We start from the raw sequence: 12,265 nt of genomic DNA on the forward strand, positions 1-12,265 counted from the left end.
CATTTCCAGCACATCCACCCTCCTCCGCACAACTTTATCCATAGCCCACGCCTCGCAACCATACAACATTGTTGGAACCACTATTCCTTCAAACATAGCCATTTTTGCTTTCGGAGATAATGCTCTCGACTTCCAAACACTCTTCAAGGCTCCCAGGATTTTCGCCCCCTCCCCCACCCTATGATTCACTTCCGCTTCCATGGTTCCATCCGCTGCCAGATCCACTCCCAGATATCTAAAACACTTTACTTCCTCCAGTTTTTCTCCATTCAAACTTACCTCCCAGTTGACTTGACCCTCAACCCTACTGTACCTAATAACCTTGCTCTTATTCACATTTACTCTTAACATCCTTCTTTCACACATTTTCCAAAACTCAGTCACCATATATACCATATATACATGTATATATGGAACGCCCATACACACACATATGCATACATATACTAAAATTGGAACGATACAGAAAAGATTAGCATAGCCCATGCGCAAGGATGAACACGCAAAATCGTGAAGCGTTCCACATTATCGCTACTTCGCTAACGTGGGAGACAGCGATTAAGTATAATAAATAGATATATATATATTACCGGAATCCGTTTCAAAGAGGTTACAGCGTGACGTTAGAGTCATCGTTAAAGAGGCTGTGTCATTCAGAGTACAGGCTCGTTAAAGAACTTCTCACGCCAAAGGATTCCACAATTACTCGGTATTGAAAGTAGCCCAACTCTGGGGTGCAAGAGCCTTGGAAAGAGATCATGGATAACACCAAATTCTTTCTTTGTGAGAGGTCCTGTGTTAATAGAGAAGGGGACCAAGCGAGGATTTTACCTCTTATGGTCAGTCCTTTGTTCTTAACGCTACCTTGCTGACGCGGGAAATGGCGAATAGGTATGATATATATATATATATATATACATATATATATATATATATATATATATATATATATATATATATATATATATATATATATATATATATATATATATGTTGGAAAGGATCACAATTTTGCGCGTCATTAAGATATTCCTATGAGCCCACAGGGAAAATGAAACACGATAAGTCCTCAAGTGCACTTTCGTGTAATAATCACATCATCAAGAGAGACACAAGAGAGAAATATAACAGTCAGTTGATATACATCGAAGAGACGAAGCTAGGACGCCGTTTGGTAAAAATTGTCCAAGACAGAAAAGGAGCGTTCATAAACGTATTATTTAAAAAATTGTATCAGCAATAAAGTTATCTGATTTGTGCAGGCCATTACTAATATTAAGATTAAAATTCTTTGTGTATTTAATGATAGAAGGTTCAATGATATTTCTCGAGGTGGTAGAGTTACAGTTAATAACTGAGACGGCATTACTCCAGTCAATACAATGATCATAGTTTTTATCGTGATTAAACAAGGCATTTGATTCTCGTCCCGTTCTTATACTATATCTATGGTGCTTAAGTTTAACAGAAAGATCCTTACCAGTCTGCCCAACATAAAATTTATCACAATTTTCACAAGGCACTTTGTAGATGCATCCAGGACAATTTTCTGGTGAATTCCTGATTAAGATATTCTTTATAGTATTATTGTTGCTGAAGGCAACATTTACATTAAAGGATTTAAGCAACATGGGAAGTGAAATAAAATTATTATTAAAAGGGAGAACTAAAAGATTCTTATTGTCAATGGGAGGTTTGGGCTCAACTCTTTAAAATGATTTCTTTGCTAACTTAAAGGATTTATCAATGAAAGATTTAGGGTACTTTAACATAGATCCAATAGAATATATCTTCTCAAACTCATCATCAATAAACTCTGGACTGCAAATACGTAATGCCCTAAGGAACATAGACTGAAGTGATGATGATCTAACTCTGTCATGTTGAGATGAGTAATAATGGATATATGAGCATACATTTGTAGGTTTTCTGTATATGCTAAACATAAACTTGTTTCCTTGCCTACGGATCATGCAATCTAAAAATGGTAACATACCATTATTTTCATCTTCTACAGTAAATTTGGAAGGTACAAAATTGTTACTAGAAGCAGTGAAAAGTTTCTACCAAGGATGTAATGCATGTGTGCGAGTAGGAAGAGAGGAGAGTGATTGGTTCTCAGTGAATGTCGGTCTGTGTGATGTCCCCGTTGTTGTATAGTTTGTTTATGGATGGGGTTGTTAGGGAGGTAAATGCAAGAGTTTTGGAGAGAGTGTATATATATATATATATATATATATATACAAATAAAGTGCATATGAACGCGCACCTTCATAGAACATTCAAACCTCCAATAGCCAGGATCGAACCCGGAACCCCTGTGCAAGAGGTAGGAATGCTAACCGCTAGGCTATGGGCTTGGCTAATAGGAAATAACTATTCGAATACTAAGTACTCGAATACCCTTCGTCTAACATTGGTGAGAAACGGGGTCTACACAGGTTATTTAATAACAGGCGCACATAGCCAGCAGATAGCATTTTACCGAACCTAGCTGTACAACGCGGAGGTATATGAATACGAATAAAGTGCACATGAACGCGCACCTTCATAGAATATACAAACCTCCAACAGCCAGGATCGAACCCGGGACCCCTGTGCAAGAGGCAGGCATGCTAACCGCTGGGCTATGGGCCTGGCTAATAGAAAATAACTATTCGAATACTAAGTACTCGAATACCCTTCGTCTCACAATGGTGAGCAACGGGGCCACACCAGTTATTTCCCAGCGGTTAGCATTCCTGCCTCTTGCACACGGGTCCCGGGTTCGACCCTGGCTGTAGGAGGTTTGTATGATATATATATATATATATATATATATATATATATATATATATATATATATATATATATATATATATATATATATATATATATATATATATGCATATATATATATATATATATATATATATATATATATATATATATATATATATATATATATATATATATATATATATATATGCATATATATATATATATATATATATATATATATATATATATATATATATATATATATATATATATATATATATATATATATATATATATATATATATATATATATATATATATATATATATATATATATATATATATATATATATATATATATATATATATATCCTCCAGTTGTTTGAGGATACAATGCGAGTAAAAAGCCGCCTTTAACGAGGGTTTACTATTGTCAGCTGACGATAGGGAGTATTTTCTCGTACACTCATAAAAAAACTTCTCGCCTCAGAGGTGTCGATCGTGCCTCTGCCACTGAGCGTAGCGCAACCTTGGGCTGTAGGAGCTCCTAGACAAGGGGAAAGAAATAAGTATTGTGGGTTTTTTTCAAGGTAATATACAGCAAATATTGAGATAACTATGGTAATTGCATTTAGTTGCCCCTGCCATCTCAACATCTATAAGAAATAAAACAAATCACTTACACTTACATGGATGATACATTTCTAGATCCAATTTATATATCATATCGTTTTAGGAATGTCATAATACCAGTCAATTCCTATTCAGGCACTAGTGCATGTTGTGAGTACACAGTAATTCGTAACTGTTTGACTGTAACCAGTAATTCATTTGTTACAATTAAAACCTATGATATTATGCTGAAAAAAATGCACCAATGAGCACGCTAAAGTAATGGTTAATGAATGTTTCTAATTATGTAAATTGCCGTAAACTTTGATATTTTATTACGAACAAAATGTCCAAACAATATACGGGGGTGGAGGTTGGTCTTGCTGGGATATTATTACTAACTGGTAGTCAAACAGAATCTTGAATATCTCCTATTTCTGACAATGTTTGCCAACAGTTTGATTGCCTTCTCTCTCGTTTCCAAGCACCGTATGTCGCATTTTGAATATTACTAACGAGCTTAACGAGCTTAATCTTGCGAGCATTTTGAGTACGATACACATAATGCTAAAAGCTGGTCATATAGTTAAGTATCGCGATACAGATAGAAGCGTAGACATACAGAGAAGTATATTGCTTGTGAGGTCACAGAGCACGAAAGGTTACTGAATATGTGAGGTCATGCGAATCGTGTTTATGAAGCATGAGAGACCATAGGGCGTGTGAGGACATGGCGTATGTGTGGTGATGGAGTATGTGCGGCTATGAATTACGTCAGATCAAACGTGACACATATGCGTAACACAGGTCCACAGAGCACACAGACCCAAAGTCCAAGTGAGATGAAGTCAAGTAACATTTGAGGTTTTTAGCGTTACTATTGTACATGGCTGATATCGAAAAAATAAAACTTTAATTCCAAAAGACTGGAATGCAGGAGCCGCTTAAAAATTATGAAATAAGTAGACTTTCAGCCACTGTAAGGTCTACTCAGCGTTAAATAGATACGCATAAATAAAAGACAACTTACAAATTACTTGCAAAACATGCTTACGTGAAGATACATCGTACCATAAATTACTGTTGGCCCGGGGCCCGCCTGGTACATACCTGTTGCTCCTCATGTTTATTGATGAGACGATAAAGATGATGAAGGAGAATGTTGGCTGAGTGATGAAGTTCGTAGAGTGCATGCTTTCAGTTCATGATGATGGTACTCACGTGCAGTGTACAATACCGGGAGAAGTTAATTATTGAACGAGTGGAATAAGACGGTAGAAATTATGTATGATAGGCAGTTCTTTGGGTCACTAGTTTATTATGGAGCAAGAGAGAACTTTCTGCCTGTTCTCCGGGCAGCAGCTGGTGCTAATGATTGAGATAAACTTCCTCCTCCTGAGGTATATAAAGATCACCCTAAGGAATATAGTAGGAAGATAACTTCAGTTGAGTCATGACCTGTGCAAATAGGAATTATTCTTTAAGGAGCAAAAGATAATAAAACTTTTTCAAATGCGGGTTTAACATGGTTTAAAAAAATGCATTCTGAACTGAACGTTTTTCATATCTTCTTGTGTTATGCTGTAGTAATAATACGGAGGTACAACATTCTCACTCTCTCTCTCTCTCTCTCTCTCTCTCTCTCTCTCTCTCTCTCTCTCTCTCTCTCTCTCTCTCTCTCTCTCTCTCTACATTATATATATATATATATATATATATATATATATATATATATATATATATATATATATATATATATATATATATTTTCTGTGATAAATCACATTCTATATGCGTAATACGAAGCTTGAACTTGCAGTATAGCCTGATCTTGAAATACAAGATCAGATGAGTCTGGCCTTCTGCAATCAAAACACTTATCTGTTCTCATCCACCGCGTGGAGAAGACGTTACTGGAAAACAGCTTCAACCTGGAGACTGTCAGCGAGTTGTGAGTTGGCTGTATTGCGTGCAGCTGCCGTGCCAGTTATATGACCAGGCCATAAAGCAGCCTTTCCTGGGACCATCTATTAGATTGCCTCTCCATTAAGGACACTTCTCTGGGGGAAGGGTCAGTGTTGCCTATGGTTGTATAAACGAGTCTCATTGATGTTGACCTCTCTGTAGTGTACGTGTGGGTAGTGGTGAAGTTAACTTAGGACATGACGGTTCTATGTATTAGCTGCCAAGTTCAATAGTGCTTTACATAGGGTGAATAAAGTAATGACCCGCTGCTCGCAAATGCATTAACTTCCCCACTGGATGCTTTTTCCCGGAGGGTGAATACAGTACTCACCTTCTCCTCTCACATGAATTAGTTTATCCAACCAGTGATGTTTTACGGAGGGTGAGTAGAATACTCACCAGCTGCACTCACGTATTAGTTTCCCGTTCCAGTTGTGTTTTACAGAGAGTGAGTACAGTACTCAACTGCTGCTCTCACATGAAAAAAAAAATGTGGTAATACGTTCAAACTTTTTTAAACACTTTTTTCCCTATTCAAACTCTGCATGAAAATATAAAAATTTTGCTCTTTTTTTCCGTTTTGATCCTCATTTTTTTCAGGGTAATAGTATTCATATTTTCTAGATGAGGTATTAAGTATTTGATGTTTAGATGAATGAGTTCCAGAATAAATGATATGGATTTGATTGCTGTTTTGTATGGTTGTGCTTGATGGTTGCATTGCTGAAAAAGCATTGGCTTTGGTTCTTTTAATTCGATATTTAGCATGTTAAATGATATTCAATATTCTAAAGAAAAATGAAATTATAAACTTTTTTGATAGGATATACCAAAAGAGTAGTCATTGTCTAGGAAATGTATACCGGTAAATGATTCTAATTCGGAAAGTCGAGCACTTAACTGATATAAGATTTGGCAGAAATATACGGGTTGACTAACGCCACAAAAGTGTTTTTCGTCTTGAATATAATGGACGAAGCCATCACCGATTCCCAATCAGTATCTATCACGCCCCATAATCATCGCCAGGATGAAATCCGTGAGGCACAGCGTTCCTTCATTTAAATGAAGTGCGATTACCTCTCCTTTTTTATCCGCTGGTAACTCCTTATCGTCTTCATCTAAAGGCTTCGCTAACAACTTCTGTCGTTTTACCTTGCCTTCACTTTTTGCGTTCTATATGTCTCACCCGTAGATGAAGCAAGTCACTTTGGTTCGCGTTTCTGCTCTGATTTGGCCTTGGATGACTTTAACATTTCTTCACTCCGTCATGCTCCCTTTATTAATCGTATTCTCTGTAATCTCTTCTCGATCTGTCGTAAAACCGCTTCTCTCTCTGAACACAAGCGAGGCCTATGGTCCTGCTAGCAGCTATCCCCGTGGATTGAAAGAGTGTTCTTCTGAACTTGTACCTGTGTTTGCTCGTCTGTTCCGTTTCTTTTTGAAAACCAATATTTTGCTTCTCCTTGAAAGCATATGTTTGTTCTTCCCATCCCTAAGACGGGTGACCGTTCTATCCCTTCTAACTATCGTTCTGCTTCTTTGACATCAACAACATCAAAAGTCTGTGAAACCCTCCTTAACTCCCATATCCCATATCATACTGTATGGTCATCACCTCCGAAAAATTTAGGGGATCTTATGTATTTACCTTCAATACATCAAAGCTTTTGACAGAGTGTAGCATCAGGGTCTCATCTCTAAGCTTCCCTCTTATTGTTTCGCTCATTCACTTTAACCCCTCATATCTAGCTTCCTTTTTGGTCACTCTGCTTCCGTGGTTGTCGATGGATCAGCTTCTCCACCTTTCTCCATCAGACGTAGTGTCCCTAAAGTCTCTGTCCTGTCTCCTACACTTTTTCTTTTATTTGTCAATGATTTTGTTTCTTCTACAATTAAACAAACGAACTCATACGCTGATGACTCAACACTATATACCTTCACGTCCTCTAGTTATGCTCCTTCTCTCACTCCATCTGCATCTCGTCTCGACACAACATCCTCAATAAACTCGGACTTGTACAGGATATTTAAGAGAGATGAAATCTGGTTAAGTTAAATGCCTCCAAGACCCAGGTTCTGCCAATCTGTCAATTGAAAATTCCTCGCAACTTTCCCTACCAAACGGTTCTGCAATTCCATATCTTAATTCAGTGAACATATCTAGCATTACTGGAAGATTCACTTTATCGTACGTGACCCACATTAAAGAAATAGCTAAGTCTACCTCCAAGAAACTGGAAATCCTTTTTAGGTCAAAATCTCTTTTCTCCCGAACAGTTGCTCAGTTTATACAAAAAGGTTGATTCGTCTTTGTTTTGAGTACTGCTCTCAATTTGGGGTGGATTTAGCTCAGCATCCTTACGTGACAGAGCTGAGTCGAAAGCGTCCGACTTATCAACACCCCCAGGCTAACTTCAAAATTTGACTCATTTGTTCTATGCCGCAGTGTTGGTTCACTTTCCCTCTTCCGTAGATATCACTTAGGTTCTTGCAGCGGACAGCTGGCTGCTTGTGTACCCTCACTGCCAGCTAGAGCAAGCAATACTCGGCAAGCTGCTGCTTCACATAATTATTTTGTGGCTGTTGATAGCTTAAGGGTAGGCCGTTTTGGTATCTGTTTCTTTCACTGCACCCTCTAAGATGTTTTTTTTTCCATTAACTATAACCAAGCGCATTTTAAGACTTTTTTTTCCACCTCATCCAAAATTTGTAAATTCTTTTCCTTGTTTCTTCTTTTTCACCCACTCCCATTCCCCTTTTCATTGACCTCTCTGTATTTCAATTAATGCCCTGCCTTGATGTCGACTTTTGTCCATGACCGGAGCCTTCAGCTTAAAGACAAAAGTTAATGCTAGAACAATCGTTAGAGTATATACAAGCTGCCAAATACTTTAGTGTGCTATTGTGACCAGAATTCTTTTTATGATGGAGAGCCATCACTGAGGCTTCCGATTACGACATGACGAAAAAGCAATACCAGAGAATTTGAGCAAAAACTAGAATTTGACTTTGAGGTTTTCCGTACACTTGAAACGACGTAGTAATGAAATGCCATGTCTATTGGTAGTCTTGCTTTCTAGAATCTTAGGGTGGAGAACATCCACTGTTAGAAAAAGCCTCGAAAGGATCCAATGGTTTATTCCAGTTTGAATCTCTTTGTACTCCTTTAACACTATATCATCTCCATATGACGCACTGTCCTTGATATTCTTAGACTCTAGAACAGAAATTTGCATATGTATGTCTTTGATGAAATCCATTAAGTCGACCTGAAATAATCTTCCAGAGACGAAATCGTTTGCAATCATACCAGTGACATTGACCCCTGACTTTTTCGCCTAAAAGTCAGTAGGGTTTTGCCTCGTCCCAGAGGAAACAAACGTGCCAGATCCACAGAGGAAATGAAGTTATTGTCCGGAAACAAAATAGATTACAAGTGCTCTAGTGACCTTCACCTTTGACCCTTGGAAGTCAAAGTCAAAAGGGAACGTCCTTCGCTCTAAGGATACATGGATATCATGTCTCATTGAAATTCAGTCTGCATAATCTAAGTTATTTTGTGGACACACAATCATCTGCAAATGTAACAGTGACATTGAACTTCAAACTTTTGACCTCTGGATCAAAAGGGAATATCCTTGCCCCCAGTGAGATGTATGTGGCAAATCTTACTGAAATTCTTCGTGCAGCACCAAAGCTATTGTGTGGACACAGAATAATCTACAAGTGTAGTCACTTCCTCTAAAAGTGTAGAAGTGACCATGACCTTTGACCTTATTACGTAATACTGGATAGCTCTATATTCTTATCCTGAGGCAAACATGATAAGAATTGATGAAATCCATTACTTAAACATGAATCATATTGCGTTAAGCAATATATATATATATATATATATATATATATATATATATATATATATATATATATATATATATATATATGTGTGTGTGTGTGTGTGTGTGTGTGTAATACAAACCTCCATCAGTCAGGTTCGAACCCGGAACCCCTGCGTGGCAGGCGGGAGTGCTATTGCTAGACTATGATCATAGCCTAGCAATAGCACTCCCGCCTGCCACGCAGAAGTCCCGGGTTCGAACCTGACTGATGGAGCTGTGTATAACATATATATATATATATATATATATATATATATATATATATATATATATATATATATATATATATATATATATATATATATATATATATATATATATATATATGGTTTGGGCACATGGAGAGAATGAGTGAGGAAAGATTGACCAAGAGGATATATGTGTCGGAGGTGGAGGGAACGAGAGAAGTGGGAGACCAAATTGGAGGTGGAAAGATGGAGTGAAAAAGCTTTTGTGTGATCGGGGCCTGAACATGCAGGAGGGTGAAAGGAGGGCAAGGAATAGAGTGAATTGGATCGATGTGGTATACCGGGGTTGACGTGCTGTCAGTGGATTGAATCAGGACATGTGAAGCGTCTGGGGTAAACCATGGAAAGCTGTGTAGGTATGTATATTTGCGTGTGTGGACGTGTATGTATATACATGTGTATGGGGGTGGGTTGGGCCATTTCTTTCGTCTGTTTCCTTGCGCTACCTTGCAAACGCGGGAGACAGCGACAAAGCAAAAAAAAAAAAAAAAAATATATATATATATATATATATATATATATATATATATATATATATATATATATATATATATATATATACAAATATATATATATATATATATATATATATATATATATATATATATATATATATATATACAAATATATATATATATATATATATATATATATATATATATATATATATATATATATATGTATATATATATATATATATGTGTGTGTATATATATACATGCCTAGCGAACACAGAGTGTCGGAGCGCGAAAATCGCCCTAAGGCGCTCCGTCACTCTGCGCTCTTTTTCTTTCACACTAAAGACACCGTCCAATAGGTTTTACAGTTGGCATGGGAAAAAAGAAAATGTGTTCAGAAGACCGAAAAAGTTGATTACTATCGGGCATCTGAAGCCTTCGCTCCTGGGAGACTTGATTATTCTGTGGAAACGAAATGATCTCCAAAATCAAGTTCAAATGTAGCACTTAAAACACCGGCTTTGACCCCAGAATCAACAGCACACAGTGCCTTTCTCCAGAGTATCTTCTTGGCAAGTTTGAAATGTAATCGGACGATGTTCTTCCTTAGGAAATTTGATTGCAGACAGGTTTTCTACAGAGCACTAAGTGGAGACCCGATTATTGTCTGTAAACGAATTCATAGCCGAAATCAACTCAAGATCCAGTAGCATTGATGTTAACCTCGGAACATTTACTAATAGAATCAACTGACTTTTCTTTGCCTTGAATGTAACATTGTGCCAGTTTCAAAGAAAATGGGTTGATGGACTTTGCAGTTGCTTTGCAGAAACTAAGTTGATGGCAAATGAACGAAACAAAAACTGATTACCATCGGTTATCCCAAAATTTCGATTTGCCTTGCCAGCCCAGCTATCACGCGGAAATGAAGTCATCTCGAAAATTAGCTCACAGCGCGATAGTGACTGTGACCCATAACCTTTGCACCCGAGATCAATAGCACCCCTTATCGTCCCTCCAACTATCTTCATATCAAATCTGAATGAAGTCGAACTTGACGTTTTGCAGTTATCATGTGGACGCTAAATAGTGGAAGGACTAGCGGACGGACGGACGGACAAACCTGATGGAGACGCCCAAGTATTACTTTAAGTGTCCTTACTTAGTCAAAGTACACCAGGAACAACACTACTAACTGTGACTGACTGCATTATCTGCTCCATCACTGTTCCTGCATACAGTCTATAGAGATCTTAGCATGTGAAATGATGAAGCACTTGAAATGAGTTCTCAGAAAGCGTATTGTTACTTATAAGCCGAGATTACAATGAATTACCATTGAAAAGTTACGATACCAACACATTTCGAGTTCATTGTGACGATAGATCTCTCACTGTGTTGCTCACTGTAGTCGATGCAGTTCCGAACATCACATATTGATATTGTTTCCCTAGAACGTCACGAATAAAGGAGACGTAGTGATCTCGAATAACGAAAGATACCCTATCAGACAGACTTTTATCAATTTACTCCGATTTGTGGAAGAGGATTTGGTACTTTTGTTTTCGTTCCCTGAACATCAAAATGGCTGATATCACATTGTATTTACGTGCCAGTTAGGTTAATTGGAGGGACAAGCTGCCCGTGTTGTTGGATTTTACGGATGAAGCATCAAAGGAAATGCAGCTTCGCTCTGCACACCTGTCGTCGCACATTCCACGACTGGAGTTTTCCTCCTGGTTTGTGGGCTTCGAGAAGCATTTCCCCAGTACAGACATGTGGCTTGTTTTTGTTGGTGGGTTTGGGTTTCAGGCCTATCAGTCGCCAGGGTCGGTAAAAGGCTGTCAACGTCAAGCTACATCCACCAGCAGGAAAATCGTTAACGCTAGGTTTTAGAGGAAATTCTAAGGCCATACGCATTCTCGCTATTCAAGTGGCCTTTGCAATGTTGCGAGAGTGAAAGAACGGGGTAAGCATGGCAGCTTCTATGTAATAATGAATTGTTCAAGCGTTTAGACTCATAGAAACAAGCTTTCTGTATCTCAGCTTCTTTGCGAATCCTTGACCTTTGAACAAAAGAACCTTCAAGTCTTGATTAACGAGATATCTCCGATGACACCGAGGGAGGAAGAAAGGTTTAGATAATCATAATCTCTCTTCCTGGATTTAATCGTATAGGCGTATGACAATGTCTTGATTTAGGTACCATTCAGTCATACAAATGCATACTTCACAATGTATATAAGTTCTAATAGCTTTGCCTGTGTGGTTGTGACTAAATTGTCAGCTAAAACCTGCTGTCTCATGTGGTTGACGAGCT

The 12,265-nt window shown here is 37.8% G+C and overlaps 1 pseudogene; it reads left to right on the plus strand.

Moving 5' to 3' along the window:
* The first annotated feature begins 431 nt into the window (after positions 1-431).
* LOC139753557 (U6 spliceosomal RNA) lies at positions 432-530 on the plus strand (annotated as a pseudogene).
* The last annotated feature ends 11,735 nt before the right edge of the window (positions 531-12,265 follow it).

This window comes from Panulirus ornatus, chromosome 14, assembly GCF_036320965.1.
Source record: "Panulirus ornatus isolate Po-2019 chromosome 14, ASM3632096v1, whole genome shotgun sequence".
NCBI classification, from domain to species: domain Eukaryota; kingdom Metazoa; phylum Arthropoda; class Malacostraca; order Decapoda; family Palinuridae; genus Panulirus; species Panulirus ornatus.